This window comes from Onychostoma macrolepis, chromosome 15 (assembly GCF_012432095.1).
Source record: "Onychostoma macrolepis isolate SWU-2019 chromosome 15, ASM1243209v1, whole genome shotgun sequence".
Lineage (NCBI taxonomy): Eukaryota > Metazoa > Chordata > Actinopteri > Cypriniformes > Cyprinidae > Onychostoma > Onychostoma macrolepis.
In genome coordinates, this window is record NC_081169.1 from 18,015,536 (window position 1) to 18,038,030 (window position 22,495).

Below are 22,495 nucleotides of genomic sequence, written 5' to 3' on the forward strand. Positions count from 1 at the left end.
TAATTCAGAAAAATCCCTGCACACCTCTTGTGTTACCACCATGCTACTCTCCGCGGCTGTGTACAATCCTACCACATCACATTCTATTCAGAAGAAATGGTTAAATGCACTTCTCAGTATTTGTTCTTTAGAAAGTAAGGAAACCAGGTCACAGGAGCCCCTTGCAGTCAACTCTTAATTGGTTCTCTTGCTTCTGGCATGCATTTTGCCGACGGCAGAAACCGTAACTTGTGTGCGGGCCTGTTTGCGTCTTTGTCCAAACTTCACTGATTTGGACTGAGCCATTGTTGAGCCCTAACAAGTCGGACACCCCACACTTTCCTCCTCCCTGGAGCCTCAGATGTAATTATGGAGCTTGTCTCCTGGCAGTTGCAGTTGGAAAAAGTCACCAACAGCCGAAAAGAGAGTGTCCATTAAGGCTTGTCTGACTCGACCCCGGTGTTTGGAGGGGGTGAAGCGAGGCGCAAAAACGTGGCGCGGGCAAGTAGCAAACACGTCTGTTTACTGGAGCATGCAGCAGCCTTCCAGCTCCTGCTTCCTGGACTTGAGCGCCTACCGTGGGTGTGCGAGGACTAGTTTAGGAGTTGGCGCTGCCCGCGTGAGTCAACCCACATCACTATCACTGCCCACTAATTGCAATGAGGTTTAGAGCGGCATTAGGTAAATGTCACTTCACAACAGCAGCTCAAACAGAGAAATCGCCTCTTCAAGCGTCTTTTACACACCATGGGTGTCTCTGTCAGCTGGTAGAGCCACTGACTACATTGAGGTAGATAAAAATCGGTCGAGTTAAGTGTTTTGAGTTTAAGTGATCCTCAGGTCTTTACTTTTCTTCGTTGCAAGAAAAGGATTCTTACATACGTAAAGATGCACTTGGGCAGCTGTCAAATTAAAGAGAAACATTTGTTTAGGTTTTTCCCCTCTACGTCTTCTGTCGCTGTGAAACAACAAATGCCTTGATGGTAATCAATTAGACCACAGAACCATCCACTGTATGGGTAATTACAACAGCTACAACATAATTGGCTTTTAAATCATTTGCGAATGACTGAACTCAAAGCATATGCCCTTGGAGCGCACAACCAAGCATAAGACGCCATCTCTACCCATCTCCCCTCAACAGTGGGGAGGAGACGGCCTGTGGACCCGCAGCACTTATTTTTCGATTGATAGAATGCTATTGCATCATCAATAATTGCCTTCTTTTGAATGTGCTTTTTTTTTCAGCACTGGACTGTTTTGATTTTTGGCTGATGTTGAAGATTCACTCATACAATTCTGTCTATTGAAGGTCTGAGAGCACCTAAGATGCCCAATATATCGGTGCCGTATCCTTAATTGACTGATATTAATATTATGTTTTAAAACAATTTCAACAATTTGCAATATTCAATGCAAGTCGGCATTGAATATTTTATATTTTCCCTTCAAATTTTCTTTGGTAGTCATCTAGTGCTCACCTAAAGGGATAGATCACATAAAAATAAAAATTCTGTCAGCATTTACTGCATTTAACCTCCTGTTGTTCCAAACCTGAATGTATTTCTTTCTACTGTTGAACACAAATAAAAATATTTTGAATAATGTGGGTAACCAAAACTGGTCCCCATTAATGTAAGATAATGAGTAAATGACAGAATTTTTCATTTTTGGTTGAACTATCCCTTTACTATCCAGAATCTCAAAATGAATATCAGTTTTTCATACTGTACTTTATAATTGTGATGCCTGAATTCACTTGTAGCATCACTATTTGATTTTAGTGATTTATTTTGAGTTAATTTAGACAAAACTGTATACATTTTAATATTGTCCATCTATCAGTAAGAATTTTAATATCAGTGCATCCCTATTTCAGTGCCATATCCTGTTTTTCAGTTTTGGAGGGTCTGCAAACTGCTTTAATAATAGACTCTGCTAGTCGTCTATTATGAAAAGAAATGTTGAATATGTGTCTTATGTCATGTTTAATTGATTTGCTTAAAGTGAATGTGGTCATGATCTCATTTTTCATGCCACTAATGATCTTATATATAAGGGTTCGGTACATTAAGTGCAGTCCAGGGCATGTCTTGTCCATTTTTTTTTTATTCTTCGATAAAATATTCAAATTCTTGGGTAGAACATGATGTTTCCTTTCATGTGTTAAGAAGCCATCTCGGTGCCACTTTGGGTTATAGCCACTCCTGTCACTGTGGATAATGGACAGCTGACATGCTGCTGCAGAAACATGGCTCTGGGCCGTCCGGCGGTGACATCGCACTAGCAGACTGCCACCACGCTCAATCAGTCGTAAGCCACACTCATAAACTCACCATGACAGACATTGATCACCGCTGTCACTCGCTAGCCATGTCGTGATGAGTTTATAGTCACACGCTAGACATGCAAATGCCGCGGCGTGACACTAATGGTCATTTAGTTTTTGCATGTGCGTGCTCGTATGTGTCCGCCTGTCCGTCTGTCTCATATCTCAAACGAGGGAAAGCACAGAGAGGGAAAAAAAAGCGCACAGCTGGACACGCACAGTTTGCCAATTCGCTGTTTGTTCCGGATTTCAGCCAGTTTACACACTCTGCTCATTTTATTCAGGCTCTGGTTGAGTTCCATGTTCCATTCCCTTTTGAAGTCACGATAGCTCCTTCTGGCCTTAAATTAGCGATAACATGATATCGCTGTTTTGCTATAAAAAGCCTCACACTCTCTGCGTGGGCTTGTCTTGTTGCTTTTGCTTTGAAACAAAGCGTAGAACACACAAACACAAGAGAAGCGGCCAGTTCGAATGTTTAGGGGTTTACAGCTGCTCAAATGATGCTATTGTTTGGCGTCTTAAGAAAAAGTGTCTTGCGAACGCTCCAGGAAAGTTTCCTTAAGAACACTTTATGGAATGCTGTTGATGTTCAGTAGAAACTGAATTTGACATCATTCCTGAACTCTCAGCTTTGCCTGAGTTGTTCTTGTTGCTGTGGATCTTTGGTAGGATGTAGTTTGTAATTAGACACAGATGTTTCTAAAGCAGCTTGGCCAGACTGTTATTCTTGCCTATGCTGAGTACTTATTTTACCCTCCTCATTTCAAGCTGCACTCACTTTAAAACTTTCCCAAAATTCCAAGCCCTAATGCAGTTTTATGTGGCATTTAGTCGCAAGGAGATCACGTGATGCTACGGAGGGGCCTTGCCTTTTTTCAATTAATATATTTCTTCCATTAACTCTCCAGCCAGCAAATTATTGTGCTTAGTGTTCATTCTGGGTATTTATCATCTAGCCTCTGCAAGGAATTTCAGAACATTGCTTATATTAAAGAAGGCCTTGTTCAAGGATCGGTTGTCTATTTGTTAATCTGTGAGAACAGAACGACAGATTGTGAAGAATCTGTGAATTGTGTTCTGCGAAAGAGGCTTAGCATCACTGCATATTCATATATAGCATCATATCCTATCTAAGCTTATGCTAAGAATATTTTAATTCATCATTGTCGCCTTGAGAACATGGGTAGTGAAGTCATTCTGGTGTGGACAGCAGGACTCCAGTGGAATTCCCCGCTCCGATGTAACCACACTCGCTGCTTTGATCTGGTGTGAGCATTTCAATGATGCTGAATTGGAGAACCAGGGTTTAGTTTACTGTGATGTGTGGTGGAACACGGAGAACTGGCTCTGTCATACATGGATTAGTTTTTTTATGACTTTATGGCTTCTGACTTTTTGGTGCTCTCGATCTGATAGCAGTCATGTGACAAACAGATTTAAGGCTTAAGCTCTGTTCCAAAACTTAGTGAGCTGCCTACTGTCTACATCCTACATAGACAGCTGTCTTTTATGGCAGTGTCCTAACTGAATTAGAACCTCATAAATTACTGATTTGAACACACAGACACCATGAAGCACATGAGACTGAACTCACAATTGATTCGTATACAGGCAATGCAGTAATAAAAATTAATATACTTAGCACACATGGATTTGTGATATAATAGTAATTCAAAAATAGTAAAAACTTTTTTTTGTGATAATTGTTAGCATTTAAAGATAGATATTCTATCTATCTATCTATCTATCTATCTATCTATCTATCTATCTATCTATCTATCTATCTATATATATATATATATATATATATATATATATATATATATATCTATATCTATATATATCTATATATAAATATATATATACACATAAAATACTCAGCATAGGCAAGAATAACAGTCTGGCCAAGCTGCTTTAGAAATATATATATATATATATATGTATATATATATATATATATATATATATATATATATATATATATATATATATATATATATATATATATATATATATATATATATATATATATATATATATGTATATGTATATATATATGTATATGTATGTGTATATATATATATATATATATATATGTATGTGTGTGTGTGTGTATATATATATATATATATATATATATATATATATATATATATATATATATATATATATATATATATATATATATATATATATATATATACATATATATATATATATATACATATACATATATATATACATATACATATATATATATATATATATATATATACATACATATACATATACATATATAACAATATATATATATATATATATATATATATATTATATTATTATTTATTTATTTATTTTTTTGTATTTTTATAATATACAACATTTCTCACGTCATCCACCTTGGATTTTTATTTTATGTAACTTATTTTGATAATTTTCAGTATTGATCTATTTTTATTTAAATATTTATGAAATAAAATAAATGCTTCTGGCATTCTGGGTTTTTATTTTATTTTTTATATATATATTTTATTTTTTCGTTTTTTTTTTCGTTTTGTTCTGTTTTTTTGTTTTTTTTTGTTGCCTTCTCTGTGAAGGAATAAAAAAAGTTAAATTAAACATAAATTGCCTACCCTCACACAATTGTCTGTGAAGGCGTTTCACTAGGTTTTGGAAAAGCACCATAGTCTTTAAAAAGCTCTCAATAGTGAGCATTTTAATAATCTACTGATGACGGCAGCAATCCTCTCACTACGAGAGACTGATCCCGCAGCTGAGCATGCTGGTTTGAGCGGTTGGTAGCAGTGTGTTAAACTTCTGAACTGAAAGACACATTGTGAAAGGCAATTCCGTTTTCATCAAAGTTAAATCAGTCTCTCTTTAAAGTGGCTTAAACAGTTCAAATTAGTGGTGGGCTTTTTCGAAGCCAATATATAGGAGTCTCTCAAGACCATGTGTTTGTGGGCTGCGGCATGCCTTCCTTTAAGGTCAAATGTTGCGCAGTGAGCTCGTCGATGACTCACATGGTAAAATCCACTTTTCAGAAACCATCATGAGCTCATCTGAGCTTCAAACTGTTGCACCTGACCGAAATCCTGAAGAGATGAACAAAGTTAATACCTAAGAAGGAAAGTATGGCACCGTTGTTTCGTCTATGCCGAGGCCGTGATTTCCTCTCAAAAGCTGATCTAACTGTAATTAGTCTTTTCCGTCAGTATTTATATTTTTAGCTCTGGATTGACTAAAGAGAATATGGGAGCAATCTATGACTGGCTGATATCCACATATGGGCCTGATCTGGAAACGGCTGTTTGATGCAACTTGCCGACCTCCATATTGAAGAGATTTCCAAATGCAACAGAGCCCAAAGTGTGCCATGTCACAAAGCATTGGGTTCAGAACAGCATTCAATGGAAAGGAAGGGTAAGCATATTATTCTTTTACGATTCGTGTACTTTTAACACACTATTTATGAAACTAGACTGATTTGTTAAATAATGAATACTTTAAGTGTTTTTTAAAAGGTTTACATCTAACAAAAACATTGATTTTAATCACAGGAGCGGAGACACAATTATATTATAATAGTATAATAAGGCGCTTTTATTGTAGATAAGTGTCTACACTTTGAGATAACATGACCAAACAAGTACTACTCATTTCTGCCTCCCTTTTAGGGAACTTTTGGTTAATCATGCATAATAAATATGATGTTTCTATTAGGGATGTGCGCTACGACTGATTTGACTGTCGTTTAAATGGAAGTTTTGTATCCGACTAGTCTAAAAGCTAGAAACCCCCCAAAAATGGCAAAAGAAAAAAAACTGTGCGTGTATAACAGCCTACACTTGAAATACTTAATCTTTGCATCACACTGTCAAATCCCTCAATGAAATCTGTTAAAAATAGGTCACGATTATGCCGTATGCTTTGCCTCACGTTATCATCATTTAATTTTAGGCAGTCGTTGGACAGAAAATAAGGAAGAGCATACACTCAACATAAACCAGTGCATAGCTTATTTATTCAGATCAGCTGGAGCAATGCAGAAATGGAAAATAGACTGACAGAATTCTTCATTTTCATATAACGTTAGCCAACATATTAAAACACAAGTCAAAAACAATAGGAAAGTTTATCAAGGAATAGCATTAAAACGGCTTTTAAAAATGTACATCATGTTGGCTATATTGTCTAAAAACAAACCAATGCTCGTTTTACTCAGACCATGCACATTTGTTCAGTTAATTTAACATGTTAACGTGGTCTGGCGAAAGACGGGACTTGAGGCGATTCTGCACTTAAAAAAAACCCGCACTCGGCAGGAACTGAAGTCACAGGCACGCGGAGAGGTAACTACAAGCAAGCAGACAGTTTCGAAAAGAGCCTGGAAATCTGGGTTGTAGTGTATGACATGATTGACATTTGCTGGCTTTGGCTAGTCTTCAAGCTAAATCATACGTGCCTGTATTGAATATGATTACGCATCGCTCCAGTAGAGTTATTGTAAGCCAATTTGACATTACACCGTTTGCACAAAACTTTTCCGTTTCCTTCTAATTCAAAATAATCCCACACCTTGCTGGTTCTTCGTGTGGTCATTTCGAGCTCGAGCATGTGAGGTCTGAGGTAAAAATGTAGTTTCCGGCCAGATACGCTTTTAAAAATATTTATATATTTAAATATTTTGATATTTATTCTTTTTCAAAAGTTTTATTTTAGCTTGTTGTTAAAATGTTTTAAATGTAACGTTAAAATTATGGTAATTTTTTCTCTCTCGTGTAATCGACTATTGATTTCAGTGTTGACTAGCAGGAGCTGTACCGTTTAGTCGACTAGACCCGCACATCCCTAGTTTCTATAGTGGAATCAGTAACTCAGTTTTTTTTTGGTGCAGTGTTACATCCACACCAGTAGGTGTCCGTGTACAGTCCAGGATGAGTGTTGATCAATGAAGCATTAACAAATTAATACTTGGTGAATCTTTACTTGCAGTTCTTTTATCATTTTTATACTACTTAGTGGCACATTAGTTAGTCCCAGACTCCTTTGATTCCTTCACTGAAAAAGACAAACCACACAGAAATCACACCGTTATTATCTGTGCAGTTGTCATGTAATTACTTGGCAAGCTGAACCTCAGAAAACATTTCCATTCCATCCGCTCATGCCACCAGAATCTCAGTGTCATCCTCATATTGATAAATAAGATGTGGTATTACCATAATCACAACCAAGCTGTAATAATGGTTTTGCATGACCAAACGTGCAGCAATTTGACTGTGGCTTGAAAGTGAGGAGGTGCAAACAGCTATTTCTTTTATTCTCAATTTCCTCCACTTTAGAGGATTCTGTGGTCGGTTGAGTGAAGTATTAAAACTTTATTTCGCCAAATGTAATACTCAACCAATTTTTCAATTAAGTTTTAACATATGGGACACCCGACCACAAACAAAATGAGTACATATTGTGAACTGTTTTGAGGACATTTGAGCTCAGAAATGTGAAAGTTTTGCCAGCAAAGCTGGTTTCTTTCACACACACACACACACACACACACATGTTCGTTTTTGTGAAAAGTGGGGACATCCCATAGGCGTAATGGTTTTTATACTCTACTTACTGTATGTGCTATTGCCCTACACCAACCCTACACCTAAACCTACCCCTTACAGGAGACTGTGCATTTCAACTTTCCCCCAAAAAAACTCACTCTGTATGATTTATAAGCGTTTTGAAAAGTGGGGACATGGGTCAATGTCCTGAAAAGTCACCTTCACCTTGTAATACCTATGTCATACCTTTGTCATTATACAAATCTATGTCCTGACTTTTCACAAAAACGCGCACACACACACACACACACACACACACACACACACACACACACATATACACAAAAACACACTTTGAGTCCATACTTAGATATGCATAAAATTAAGCTGAAAAAGTTCTGACTTATAATGTTGATTAATCTGTATTATTTAATGAAGTGTGTCCTTTTTTGTTTTGTTTTATTAGATTTTGTTTTGTTTTCATTTGTTCATCCTTGTTTTGTTTTTGTAATTTGTTTTGTTTTTGTTTTATTAGATTTTTTAAATTTTACTTATTTTGTTTTGTCTCATTCGTTCATCGTTTTGTTTTTGCTCGTTTTTGTTTTATTTTGTTTTGTATTTTGTTGTTTGTTTTATTCTGCATGTGTGGTTTCAGATGGTTCTACATTTTAACCTTAATTTAAGGGCAAACCAAATAATAAGCCATGATTTCCGTGTGAAAAGGTTTTGCACACATATGCATGCACATATACGGTTATTTATTTATTTATTTTTGCCATTCTAAATGATGCAGTGACACCCTGTTCTGTCTTTGACTGTAAAATCTTTCTCTCCATCGCATCACTTGCTCTTTCTCTGACGACTGAGCGTTTTTCCCTGTGAAATCCTCTCCACCAGTCCGTCAGTCAGTCTCACTCGTTTTCTCTCTCCTTTTCTGGGCCGTCTTCACCTTTCCTGACAGCTCTGTGCCTCATCACCAGCTATCTGAAGTGACAGCTCACATCCTGGGGCTGCAATGAGGGCTGGCTCACTGAAAAAGAGCAGCACAACACACACATACACACAACCTAAACCCTCCTTGCACCCCCATGCTCTCATTCTCTCTCGCTCTTGCTGTCACACACATACATTTACACCCACACAGACCTCTTTGCCCCAGTATTAATTCATAAACGCATTTGCTCTAGTTCACTCTTGGTGCTGCGGGGGCATCAGTGGGGCTATGGTGATACGCTGGGAGGGGGCGCCCGAACACGCTTCACACGCTACTGCCTGCACACTCAGCCTGCTGCCCGATGAAAAACAGACGGCCGCAGACACATATCGTGAGTGTTCTGCTGCACAGAAGATTCACTGGAGTGTGCTTCTGAACAGCAGCAGAGAGCCGCAGTTGGACATTAGTGCTCAGAGAGGCCTACAGCTGCAGCACAAGCCTGAGGCTTCTTCACCACTCTATGGAGCTTTAAAACACAAAGTTTTGTAGCTACCATCCAATGGCAGGAGTCTATATGGGATAATCTGTCATTTTAATTTTGTACTAGGGACTCCACAAGTGTAAAAGATCAATTTGGAGATTGTAAATCCAGCTTGAGATCTTTTTTGACGATGTCTTGCCTCTATTTCCCCCATCATTTTATGTTGTATCTTGATTATCTGTATCGATAAAAGCTGAAAAACAAGCGATAAAATAAAAGTGCCAATTATAAAAGTTTTGACCTTAGTTCATAGATTAAATTCTGGATGCACAATTTAATGCTTGAAATTATTTATTACTGTTCATGGAGTATTTATTTTGTTTTGTTTTGCAAGACTCGGGTTGATACCATTAGCATAACATCTCAGAGTTTACAGGAACAGTTGTGCAACAGCTTTTTAATAATTATTAATAATTTAACAATTCTTATTAAATTTTCTTTGTCATTTTTTGATAATATTTCACAAATTATTAATCAAATTTAGATAATTATTAACAATCAGTTGGAAACTCATATTATTTTATTGTGTCTTTTATCCTCTTGCTGGTGCCTCCATGTTATAAAATCAATATGCCGAAAGAGGCTGTTTATTACAGCGGTTGTACCATGGTTAAAGGGGTTTCGTGGATTCATGTTGTTCGGACTTACCCATGGAAAAATCACTGTAATGTACAACCTTGTGTGGCTTATTATTTAATTCTACACATATTAAAGAAACTTTAAAGAATTGTGGAACAGTTCTGGGTCAAACATCTTAAAAAGTAGTAGTTGTTGTTGTTGTGGGCAGTTTTTTGAATTCCAGATTAGTCACAGTAGATTTTCTTTTCTTTTTTCTTTTTTCTTTTTTTTTTTACTTAAAGTCTGAGATTTGTTATATATAACCAAGTCTGGCAGCAAGCCTGGCTCTAGACACTGTGGCAAGAGTGAGAGAACAAAGTTGAAAGCGTCTTGGGATCTCATGAAAATCAAAAACAAATCTTCAGGAGCAGCAAGGTTAAACCTACAGGCCCAGTGGCCCTTTGAAGTAAAGAGCAGTGTTGTTAATTGTCGGAGCTGGCTTAGCAAAAGGTGGTAACAATTTAACAAGAGTGTAGGGCAGCAGGGTGCTGGACACGTATCAGGTGTTTGCAGATGTTGTGTGTGGAACAGAGGAGGGGAGGGAACTCCAGAGATGAGAGGCCAACTTAACAACCAATAAGTCTTTGTTTGCTCTGCCAATCGTGCTGTAATTGGCCAGGGAGCCAATAGATGCTCTGGGATTGGACGACTGGACTGGTTACTGCAGCTATTTTTACTGTATGCTACCAAACAGACGTTAGCAATTATACCTCCGACATCTATCTGCTCCGTGGTACGCACAGTCGATTAGAGGAGAGCTCTTTCTCTCTCTCTCACCCAGCAACAGGTTTCAAATGTAGCGTGGAGGATGAATGGGTCTCATTGGCTGCGCACATGTACAGCAGCCTGGGAAACTTTCTCCCAGCTCTTTTGTCAGATTGCCGTCCCGAGACACACGCTCGGGACGCTGGTGACATTTACGGTCACTCACCTCCCATTTGAAACTCGGGGTCTGTTGTTGTATGTTGCGTTTGCCAAGTTTGTGTCTGGTTTGTACCATTTCCACATGTTAAAAATTAACAACACCTGCATTTCCATGTTGAAGACCTGTTTGCTTGTGAGTCTGTTGATGCTGACTTCATCACAAACTCTGTCTAGTATATATACAGTGCTGTTTTGAATCAAGGGGTCAAGGTTCGGCTGGTTAGCATGGTCCAGTTAGCTCCTGTATTCCGTATCGAAGGTCAGTCAAAATTAGACATGTATTCAGAAGACTTTTAAAATGTTTATTAATTTTATGCTTTAATTTTACATACATATTTTAATGTGAATAGATTGTAAGGGTGAAAATTGGCCGGAAAAAATGCGCCCCCTCAGGCCATCCAAGATGTAGATGAGTTTGTTTCTCCATAGGAATAGATTTGGAGAAATTTAGCATTACATCGCTTGTTCACCAATGGATCCTTTACAGTGAATGGGTGCCGTCAGAGTGAGAGTTACTATAGTGCATATATATATATTATGAATTGATCTGTAGTTTCCTCAGTGGTTACTGTTTTTCTTGTGTGTGTGTTATGTTGAAATAGCGTGTCTCACTAATTGCAACTGGAAACTCTACAAAGCAGAAGCAAGTAGCTCATAGCCACTGCTGTTTGCTAAGAAATTACAGAACTCCTAGTTATAGACCCAGGCTCAGTAGTTAAAAGCACCCTCGCAGCGCTCTGTGGATGTGTAGGGGTGTTTGAGTAAACTAATTAGAGGTCAGTAATGTAGAGACTTTAATGCCATCTGTAATTAAAATTTGTTTGACTTCGATCCAGCTTTCAGTCACAGTGCACACCGCTTAACATAAAAAGCTAAAACGCTGTATGTTCGTGTAAAATGTGGATGTTGGAATGAAATTAGAGCCCAGTACTGGTTGAGGCTTTGCCCTGTGCACAACTAGGGGGTGTTAGTGACAAACAGAGAGGGCGTGTGTTTGTTGGGTTCGTTAGTGTTTCAGCGTGTGCTGGATTTCACTGTGTGGGTGTTGTGGCTTTCAGACTTTACACTGGACTAAAGACAAAAGAGAGCAGAGAGGCGCAGAACTCCCAGTGTGCAACCTGGACACTGTGTTTGATTCTCAAACAGAGCAGCTAGTGAACAGCAATCTCTTCATTCTGTTCTCTCTCTCTTTTCTCACTTCTCACTTCTCACTTGTTCAGTTCACCTAATGACGGATGTATTCCATTCCGTGGTTCAAATATGATACCTTGGAACATTTTCAGAGAATGTCAATTTTAAATTTTGCTGACATGCTATAGTCTTGGTGGTTTTTATTTTATTTTGTTTAATTTTATTTATTTTTTATTAGTGTACTGTGTGTGTGTGTGTGTGTATATATATATATATATATATGTGTCACACATACATACATTCATACATATAACTTGAGAAACAGATCACTTCCTCCTCCATTATCCTCATCCTTTTCTCCTCCTGTTTAATCTCTGTTTTCCTTTCTTTCTCTGTCTCTCTCTCTCTCTCTCTCTCTCTCTCTCGCTGTCTCTCTCACCCCCCTGCTTCTTTTCCCAGTGGGGGTGTTGTTTATAGAGCATTATAATTTATAACTGAATAGAGTGGATTTAATTTCAGCGCAGAGCCTCGCCAGCAGGGCGCCAGGCTGCAATCAGAGGAATCAGTGCGCTGCGAGCCCTGTTGAATGGAAAGTATTATCACCGGCCACAAACGGACACTGTTTCTCCTTAAACAACTCCCTCGATGCTCCGTGGGTCCGGCTTCTCTTTCACTCCTATTCCTGTTCCTGTTAACCACCCTCCCTCCCATTGTCCTTCAGTGCCACTTCCCTTGCTATTTCTCTCTCTCACTGCCATCTCTTTTCCTCTACATTTTTCTACTCTTCTCTCTCTGTTCTTTCTAGTTGTCTTTTTCTGTCTGTTTTCAATGTTTGATGAGCTGTTCTGACAGCATCCCTCTTTAGCAGATCAATGCCGATAGTTATTATACAGCTCATCTGGCACTGCAGTTGTTTATACCTCTTAATTTGACCTCTAGTTTGGAGACTGAACAATTTTTCCCAGTCATTTATGCCACTGGCAGGACAGTAAAGCCATGGATGCACTAAGAGCAATGACATGTAAACTTTCAAGCATTACTGGTTTGTGTGTGTTTGTGTTTAGCAGATGACTTTTTCTAGTATAATTATCATGAATACAGTTTTTAATGTAAATTGTGAAATTACATGGAATAAGAAGTCACACCATAAGGCTACACTGTTTAATTGAGCTGCAAAAAATCTGAATGAACAAGTGATTAAAAATCTTAAATAAACAAATAGTGTCCAGTTACATGAGATCATGATGAAAATTGAAGAAGAGGAATAAATGTTGTCACATTTTTAATGATTTAAAGAAAAAACATTTCTAAAAATCCTATAAAATTATTTATATAATACATTCTTCAAAATATGTTGTGTGAGTAGAGTAAATTATGATATATTTTATTTTTTGGGTGAACTATCTAAATTTGTTAATATTGCAGTAAAAATTTTCTCTCAAATTTTTATTCTTATAATTTGTAATAGAAAAAAATATGAAATGCTAAATATAACTGACTTTTTGCATCACACTGTTTATTTTAATGTAGTAAAATTTAGCTGCTAATGTTACTTTGTGAAAGTTGTAAATGTCCCATTCTGCTATTTAAGTCACCCTTGACATTGTCACTTTCCAACGACTTTCTGACTACCTCTCTATTCCTGTCCTCAGTCTTCTCTGGGCTTTGCTTTCCGTACTCAGCAGAGCTCGCTTATACTGATCATATTTTAAATGGAGCGCAGCAGCCAACTCTCTCTCTCTCTATTCAGCATAATTAATACCTTGCATTTACACTGACTTAGATGAACTCCACTTTTTTTCTGTCTCCTCAAACCCAAGACATGATTGCAAAAGGGCTTGAAAAGCTTTATGGAGTTCGAAGAATAACACGCTGGTTTGAAAAAAAGAGGGAGAGAACGGGTTGACATCAAAAGCCACAATTAGCTCATTACTTTTACTTGAAGTTTGGAGACCACATAAAATGAAAGGAAAAAGTCATTTCTTTCCTTGCACTCAGTGTTTTCTCGAAGGACGCTAGCAGAGCGGGTTCATAGGAAGGGCTTGTCTAGTAAAAAACTTACAGTATGACCGTTTTTATTATCAAATATGTCCCAATAATTCTTATGGGTGTTGCCTGTTTTTCCCATCGGCCAGCGGCGGTGGCATTTTGCTTCTGTCCTTGTGATTTCACATGATGTGCTTTACATGAGCTTTTTTTTTTGTCTTAAAATCGCAAAACTGTCAAAAAGTGATGTATGTGGAAAAGTCTTCAGGGTTGATTCTGGATCTGCTCATTTACATTTATTCTAAGGCCAGTCCACTGTAGTTATTGCTAGAAACCTGGGAAGAAGAACCAGGCCTGTCTTAATTGCAGCCGCCCCTCCTAGCCGTATCAGGACTGAAGAGCATCCAGCCTTAATCAAAAGTTAACGATTCAGTGTAGGATGTGCCCTGGGCAACGTTAGGGTGCTTCGTTATTGCTAGTGTACGTGGGTAATTTGCAGAACGGCCTGAGTCAATGGGAGTTTGCTTTGCTGGCGCTGGTCGGGGGAACACATGTGATGTGCCTGAAAGATCAAAACACACACTTGATGAATGTGAGGGCAGAGCCTGGCAGAGGAGGGGAATGCCCTCTAATCCCGGCTTTGAATCACTGATCAAGGTCGTTCTCAGTTCATTAAATTCTGCTGAGAAGTTCGGCCTGAGTAAGCAGCACACAAGTACACAACACACACACACTCTCGCAAACACTTACAAGTCATTTTCACCTGCCCTTGGACAGACTTTGCTCTTTGTTCATTATGATTTGTGTGAGCGATGTGGTTTATTAAGTAGATGTAATATTTACCTAGCTTTGGGTGATTCAAAATATTCATTACATGATGTTTACCACAAAAAATATACAAATTATTATTTCACCTTATCCATCATTTTCAGTGAGTCGCTTACAATGGAAGTGAATGGGGCCAAATTTTGTAGAATTTACAACAGAAGTGAATGAGACCAATATTTAAAGGATTTGAAAGATGAAACTTATAGCTCAGAACTTTTTAAAATTCATTTACATTAATCTGTTGTTAAAACTTTTGTTTTATTTGAGCTCTTAAAGGGATAGTTTCTCAAAAATGAAAATTATGTCCGTAATTACTGACCTTGATGTCCTTTCAAACCTTTAAGACCTCCATTCATCTTCAGAACACAAAAAATATATATTTTTGATGAAATCCGAGACCTTTCTGACTCTGCATAGAGAGCAAAGCAACTGAAACATTTTATGTCCATGTGACATCAGTGGTTCGACCATAATCTTATGAAGCTACGAGAATCATTTTTGTGCGCAAAAAAAACAACAAAAAAACCTAATTTATTCAACGATTTATTCTCTTCCGGGTCAGGTGCGTTGTGATACTCTCGTGAATGGTGACAGAGACTGACCCAGAAGGTCATTGTATGAAGTCGTTTTTTTTTCTTTGCCCCTCAGAAAGTATTCTTGTAGCTTCGTAAAATTACGGTTGAACCATAAATGTCACATGGACTATTTTAACGATGTTCTTACTAACTTTCTGGGCCATAAAACGTTTCACTTGCGTTGCTGTCTTTGCAGGGTCAGAAAGCTCTCAGATTTAATCAAAAATATCTTAATTTGTTTTCCGAAGATGAACGAAGACCTTACGGGTTTAGAACGACATGAGGGTGAGTAATTAATGACAGTAATTAATTAACTATCCCTTTAAGTTGTTTAAATCATTTTTCTGGTAGTTTTAGGTATTGCGTTGTCTTGAACGAAGTTGTAAAATTACATAACTTTTATCAGAAAAGGTTTTTTAATTATTTTTCACACTAAAACCATGTTTACACACATATTGTGTATATCCTGTGGCTATACTATTGAAACAGTATGTACTTTAATGTTTACAGATTGATGTCTCACTGTAATGTACTTTAGTTAGTATGTAAATGAGGAACGAGTGGAAATAAATTTTTGCGGTAGTTACGCCCCAAATATAGTCAATTGGGCTTAACTTGTACCGAACCCAGAATATTCTGTTAATGATTTACAAATAAGTGAGAGAATACCCCCCCGCCCCCCTCTGTGGCTCTACATGATGGTGAGCACGCCGAAAGTCATCCATCTATTTTACGCTTGACGTGCTCCACCTTTCTGCCCATCTGTCCGTGGCTGGAGATATGGAGGTGTGGGGGCGGATGGGGTGGAGATACTGGCTGTCACGCAGTTGGGCAAGTGCAGGGCATCTGGCGATGGCCTGAGGACTCAGGCAGATCTTGAGTGTAAAGATCTTGTCATCTCCCGGATGGGTAAGCGAGCTTTGAGCGGATGGGGGAAGCCCTCTGTTTGTGTCGAGTTTAATGTGTTCTGCTTGTGCAAATGTGATGGATGTGTAAAGTTAATGTAATGTACATGTTGGACCATGCGGTCGTCGTACAGAAAACCAGGCATAAATGAATCCGTAATTAAATAAGTGCATTAATGCTTTGAATGGGGTACATTTATTCCAGTTACCAACTATGGAAGGAGTTTTATCAGCATGAACCCGTCTTTTAAAGCACATTTGGAACGAACATGAGTTTACATCAAATCTCTGATCTTCCTGCGGGCGTATGGCAATGGGGGAAGTTGTTTTAAGTGCGGAAATGGCTTAACTTGATTTAACTAACAGCTTCCACATAGCCCGCTGCTTAAGATGCGAGGCCGGCTTAATGCACTGGATTCGAATCAAACCCAGAGTCATATACTGTACAGAAAGAGTGCTGTGTTCACTTGCCATGTCAAGCCCTGCCACTCAAAGTCAATATCCCAGAATGCCTGCCGCACTTAATTTCATTTTCATGTAGTGACAGATGCATTGCGTGTTGGTCCACTGGTACTTTTTTTCATTCTCATGTGATTTGATTTAAATTTTTACAGCACACACACCTCTGTTATGTTTCCTGGGAGATTATTGCATCTAGAGGGCTGAAGCTACACCAGGCTTATGCATTATGTGAGAATATCACGCACAGATGTATCCAATGTTAATTACTTAATTATTTTTTTTTTTGTCATAGCTTTTGCCATTTGATGGAAACATATTATAAATTTTTTATTTTATTTGTAGTAATTTTATTATTTATTAATTTATCATTAAATGATCATTTAAAAGTGTATTAACATTTGACAGAAAAAGAGAGAAACTTTTTTTGTTTTAGTGTATAACTTACACATTCTGCCTGGCTTGTAACTTAGTTCAAATTCACTGGTGCATTTTTGTTCAGATCTAAGTTGTTATATTATATTTATCTTGTATATATGTCTGATTACATTTGTTTGGGTGATTTAATTAACCCAATTTAGTGGTGTTCATTCTTTGGTGTAGCTAATGCAGCTCAAGCAAGTTAAGCCCAGACTTTTATTTATTATGATTAGATAGTTGTAACACTTACTTTATATTCTTTCTAGAGTTTTCTCCTTTAAAAACATTGTAGTTTTAATGAAAATGTGTTGAATTAAGTTAATCATCATAAATTCGTTATTCGCCTTCATTGACAAAATCAAAATGCATGTTTTGCTTGTGAGATTGCGTCTAACAGCAGCAGTTCCCTAGCGAGGTCTTTGACCCGTAGTCCATGAGTCTGGCAAGAGAGTCTGGTTTAAAAAAAGAGAACGAGTACGATGGAAGAGGAAATTTGTTTCCCTCAGGAGCGGAAGCAGAGAAAGCTGAGACAGTTCTTTTGCCCCCAGAGTCACATCTGTATGGTGTCTTGGCAAGGGTCTCCATCACATTGCCTCTACCTGGCTATCCATGATCTTACATATCACAGCCAGCTCTTTTATTCTGAGAGCGAGAGAGAGAGTGAAGTAATGTTACTGGCTTTGCTGGGCTGTCGTCTTGTTTTACGTTTTGGCAGACTGCGCCATGACGCATGGCCTTGCATCTCATTACAGCAGGAGTCTGGGGCTCGTCTCTCTAATCAGCGGCTCTGCTTATGTCTTTGGTGTCGGACCTGGGGAGAGCAGTGCTGGTCCATGTTTTCAATAAAATCCCCTCGATGGGAGCTTTTCCTCGGCTGAATCAAAGACTCAGTGTGCCACAGGGAATGAACTGAGGCAAAAATGAAAGTTCTCTCATTGTTTACTCACCTTCTTGTTGGGTCAGACCTGTTTTACTTTATTTCTTTTGTAGAACACAAAAAGAGACGTTTAGCAGAGTGTCCAAGCTGCACTTTTCCATACAATGAAAGTGGATGGGGTTCAAGAGCTGTTGAAAGAAGATCAAGAAGATCATAAACACAGTAAAAGTGGTTTATTTAGGTTGTTACTCAATGAAAATGTTTCTTAACAGCTGTGGTTACCAATCACTTCCATGGTATGGAAAAGAGCAGCTTGGGCATTTTGCTGTAAAAATGGCAGTTATTTTTGAATGGATGATCTTTAGCAAATTAATAGATTGTTTTAAGCAGTGTAGCAAAGGTTTAGTTGTTTTGAACCACTCATCGCTTTTTTCCCCACCTCCTTGGGACAGTTTGAACATTTGGACTGTCTGCCAGCTCATCTAGGGTGATTTTAATAATTCATTTGTTTTGTTTTTTTCTTTTTGCAGCATTTTTTTTTCATTATTTGTGATGGATAAAGGCAGTGAAAATAACAGGGGAAGTAAACAGTGCACATTGACGGTTATGTGATTTAGCAGCAGTGAAATATTTCCATAAACATGAGTGCAGAGATTTATAGTCAGTCAGTTTTCATAGAGCTCTAATTTATAGTAAAACCCTGCTTAGATATTATCTGTCTATTATTTACACTTTTTTAATTCAAATTTACTGCATTTTAAGCATCTGTAGTGTGGGCATAAATGCATTTGGATGCCAATAATGACCATATTGCCCGTTACACAAATGAGGTTGCCGTTTGTTAAATCTATTTCAGCAAATTAGCTGGAAACGGACAACCGTAAACAGCTGTTGCTGTTGGACTCAGGCGTCTGTGTGTCCCTCCCGCTTGTGTGTTTGCGTGAATGTGTGTGAAGGAGAGGAAGAGGGGGAGAGGAGACTCATTGTATTGTCCTGACCCGGTTTTGTCCCACAGGCTTAACCCCTGCTCCTCTCTAGATTAATTTTGCATGTGTTTGTGCTTTATGGTGAGGCGTGGGCTGAGGGGATTTACCCTGTTTGACACCTCCTCAAATACAGTGTGGGGATTGTCTTCACATTGTGCTTGCAGGATTGTCTGTCGCCTTCTGATTATGAGGGGAAGGTAGGGGGGTGATGGTCCAGGTGGCCGTGGCAGGGTCAGTCAATCCAAGGGGTCTCTCTCACCATCTCTCCATCCATCTCTCTGGACGTTGTAAAACACAGCTATTGATTCAAACACCCGGCATCTGTGATGTGAGCTGTTACAGGAAACCTGGTTACAACAGTTATTGTTACTACTGTAGAATTCAATTTTAAAATAATAATAATAAAAATAAAATTCTACTTTAAAACGTATCAAAAATTGTACTGTCTTTTAAAAATGTCATTATTTATATTAGACAGTGCAATATTGTTCATATTACAGGATTATTAGCAGTAGTGTTAATAACAATAACTATATGTATTTTGTCAAATGTAAATGAATAAATGTCATTTTTAATTTATATAAGACACAAAACAATTCTCATTGTTGATATTATAATCATCATCGTCGTCAGTAATTATAATAATAGTATAAATTTTGATTAAAAACTATTTTTAAATAAAAAAATTATATTTATATTAGACACAATACAATACTTGTTGATATCAATAACAAAATATATTGTGTTGTATTTTAAATGAATAAACAAATTTTTAAATGTAAAGTCAGCAACACCAAAGCTCCTAAAGTATCAAAAAAAAATTTTTAACTTTTGCGTAGCATGTGACAATTCAGTACTCACTATTGATTTAAATATTATTAACAACAACAATAATAGTAGTAATAATAAATAGTATTTACATAATATTGAATATATCTTTGTATTAAATGGTACAATGTTTGTTGATATTATTTTAGCATTACTATTATCAATAATAATAATATGTATTGTGTTGTATTTGTAATAAATAAATACAAACTTGTTTTCGTCCACATCATAACACACATAGTACCCTTACATTTCACCGTGATCTGTGTTCATCTCACAGATGTACTGACTCTTAATCTCTGAGCTTGATTAAGCCATCGGCTCTGCGTTGCTCTGCCTGCAGTCGGCCCACTGGAGCTCAGACTGATTTAGCCACATTGATGGCACTGTGCCCAGCTTCAGCTTTAGAAAGACCCCCTTAGCCTGTTCTACTGCTGTGAGTTTGCTTAAACACGTATGAATGGGGTGGCACAGTCGGTGTTTCATAGCACGTGCAGTACAGGAAGAATGAGTCATACCCTGTTCAGAACATAACCACCAACTTTTCAAAATTTTACAAATGTTTACTTGCCCTGAGGGTACTCTACGGGTGAGAGATGAGAGCACGCCTGGTCCCGACCCATGAGACGCAACCGGAATGAGAACACGGCAAAGTACTGAAAGAAAACTTCCCTTATATTCCCCCTTTGGACTGGTGACCCCTTGTTCCTTTACTGCACCAGTCACTGGTTGATATTTTCAGCAGGGTGTTTCTTCTCTGCTGGGCTGGTGAAGATTTTGCACATTCTAGATTTATGCAGTGCTTAGAGTTTCCTGCCCTCACCCCAGCCACACTCCTCCGTGTAGCTGCATATCAAACAGGCTGGAGATATTTATATCGTGGTCACTGAGCCTGAGGCAGAGGCCCTGCTCCTCTACTTCTGGAAGAGAGCAGCTTTGACTCCTCAAAAGCCAGTGGAACCAGGTATCGAGAGACACTTCTGGAACATAGTTTTTATGTATGTTTATAGCTTTTTTAAAAATTACTAAAACAGAAAGTGCACCAAATTGCACTAGACTGGATAGTTTGTTGGATTGGCTTAAGAAGCAGAAATCTGGAGGTTTTATGACTACATCAGTAATAACTTCTAAAATTTTTGTAAAGAAAATTCTACTTTCATTTTTTTTCTATTTTTATTTTTTTTTTAGTGTGCACAGTAGTTTGACGTCACATCAATCCCTGACAGCCTCCTCTATGCTTGCCTCAAATATGCTATCTTGTAACGCATCCATTACCATCTGTTATGCAGTTAAAGGGATAGTTCACCCAAAAATGAAAATTCTGTCATTAATTACTCAAGTCATTCCAAACCCTTAAGACCTTCATTCATCTTCTGAACACAAATTAAGATTTTTGGATGAAATCTGAGAGCTTTCTGACCCTTCATAGACAGCAACGCAACTGACATGTTCAAGGCCCAGAAAGGTAGTAAAGACATCATTAAAATAGTCCATGGGACATCAGTGGTTCAACCGCAATGTTATGAAGCTACAAGAATAGTTTTAGTTACGCAATGAAAACAAAAATCAGAATCAAAATGAGCTTTATTGCCAGGTATGTTTACATATACGAGGAATTCTTTTTTTAGTGACACGAGCTCCACAGTGCAACAGAATGACAGTGACAAGACACAGATAATAAAAAGAATAATATACAAAATAGACAATGTACAAAATAGCAAAAACACAATATACAAAATAGACATTTTGCATGTACAGGTATGTTATGTGCAAATTTGAAATAAATAAGTATGCGTGTTAAATAAATAAAAGTATCATAGTGCTATGTGTTCCACGTTTTATTATCAAGTGTTCATGAGATGGATTGCCTGAGGGGAAAAAACTGTTCCTGTGCCTGGCCGTTCTGGTAAAAATAAAAACATATTCAATCATTTCTTCTCTTCCGTGTGTGTCAGTCTTCACAACAGTACCACAATGCATGCGTGCCAACCATTACGGCTGAACCACTGAAGTCACATGGACTATTTTAATGATGTCCTTACTACCTTTCTGGGCCTTGAAAGTGTCAGTTGTGTTGCTGTCTATGCAGGGTCAGAAAGCTCTCAGATTTCATCAAAATTATCTTAATTTGATTTCCAAAGATAGACAAAGGTCTTACGGGTTTGGAACGACATGAGGGTGAGTAATTAATGACCGAATTTTCAACTAGGAACTAGAGAAGGAACATATCCTTGCATATTACTTTAGGTGAATAGTATGCACATTGGTGTGTAAGAGCCCTTCACTGACGGCATCTTACAAACATCAGTTCTGGCCCTGTGAGGAGCAGCACCTAAGCCGAGAGAGCAGTTCATCTGAAGGTCATGACGGCCTTATTTTCTTTTAATTGAGTTAAGATGGCCAAATAAATGGTCTGCAGACTAGCACAATCATTACCCTCACTCAGCGTCTACACACACACACACACCAGCCACTCACACGCCACTTACTTGCTTTCACTGTTCTGACAAGTCGAATGAGCAACAGTCAAACACACGTGTTTCTCTTGTGTTTTAAACACATACTTATAGTCTTCGTTTTTTTTTTTATTCCCATCTTGCTTTTCTTTGATGTTTGG

The 22,495-nt window shown here is 37.8% G+C and overlaps 1 protein-coding gene across 5 annotated transcripts in view; it reads left to right on the forward strand.

The window, feature by feature from the left end:
* bcas3 (BCAS3 microtubule associated cell migration factor) overlaps nucleotides 1-22,495 on the forward strand; it is a 241,720-nt gene that overhangs the window by 116,837 nt on the left and 102,388 nt on the right. The gene's annotated exons all lie outside the window — the stretch shown is intronic.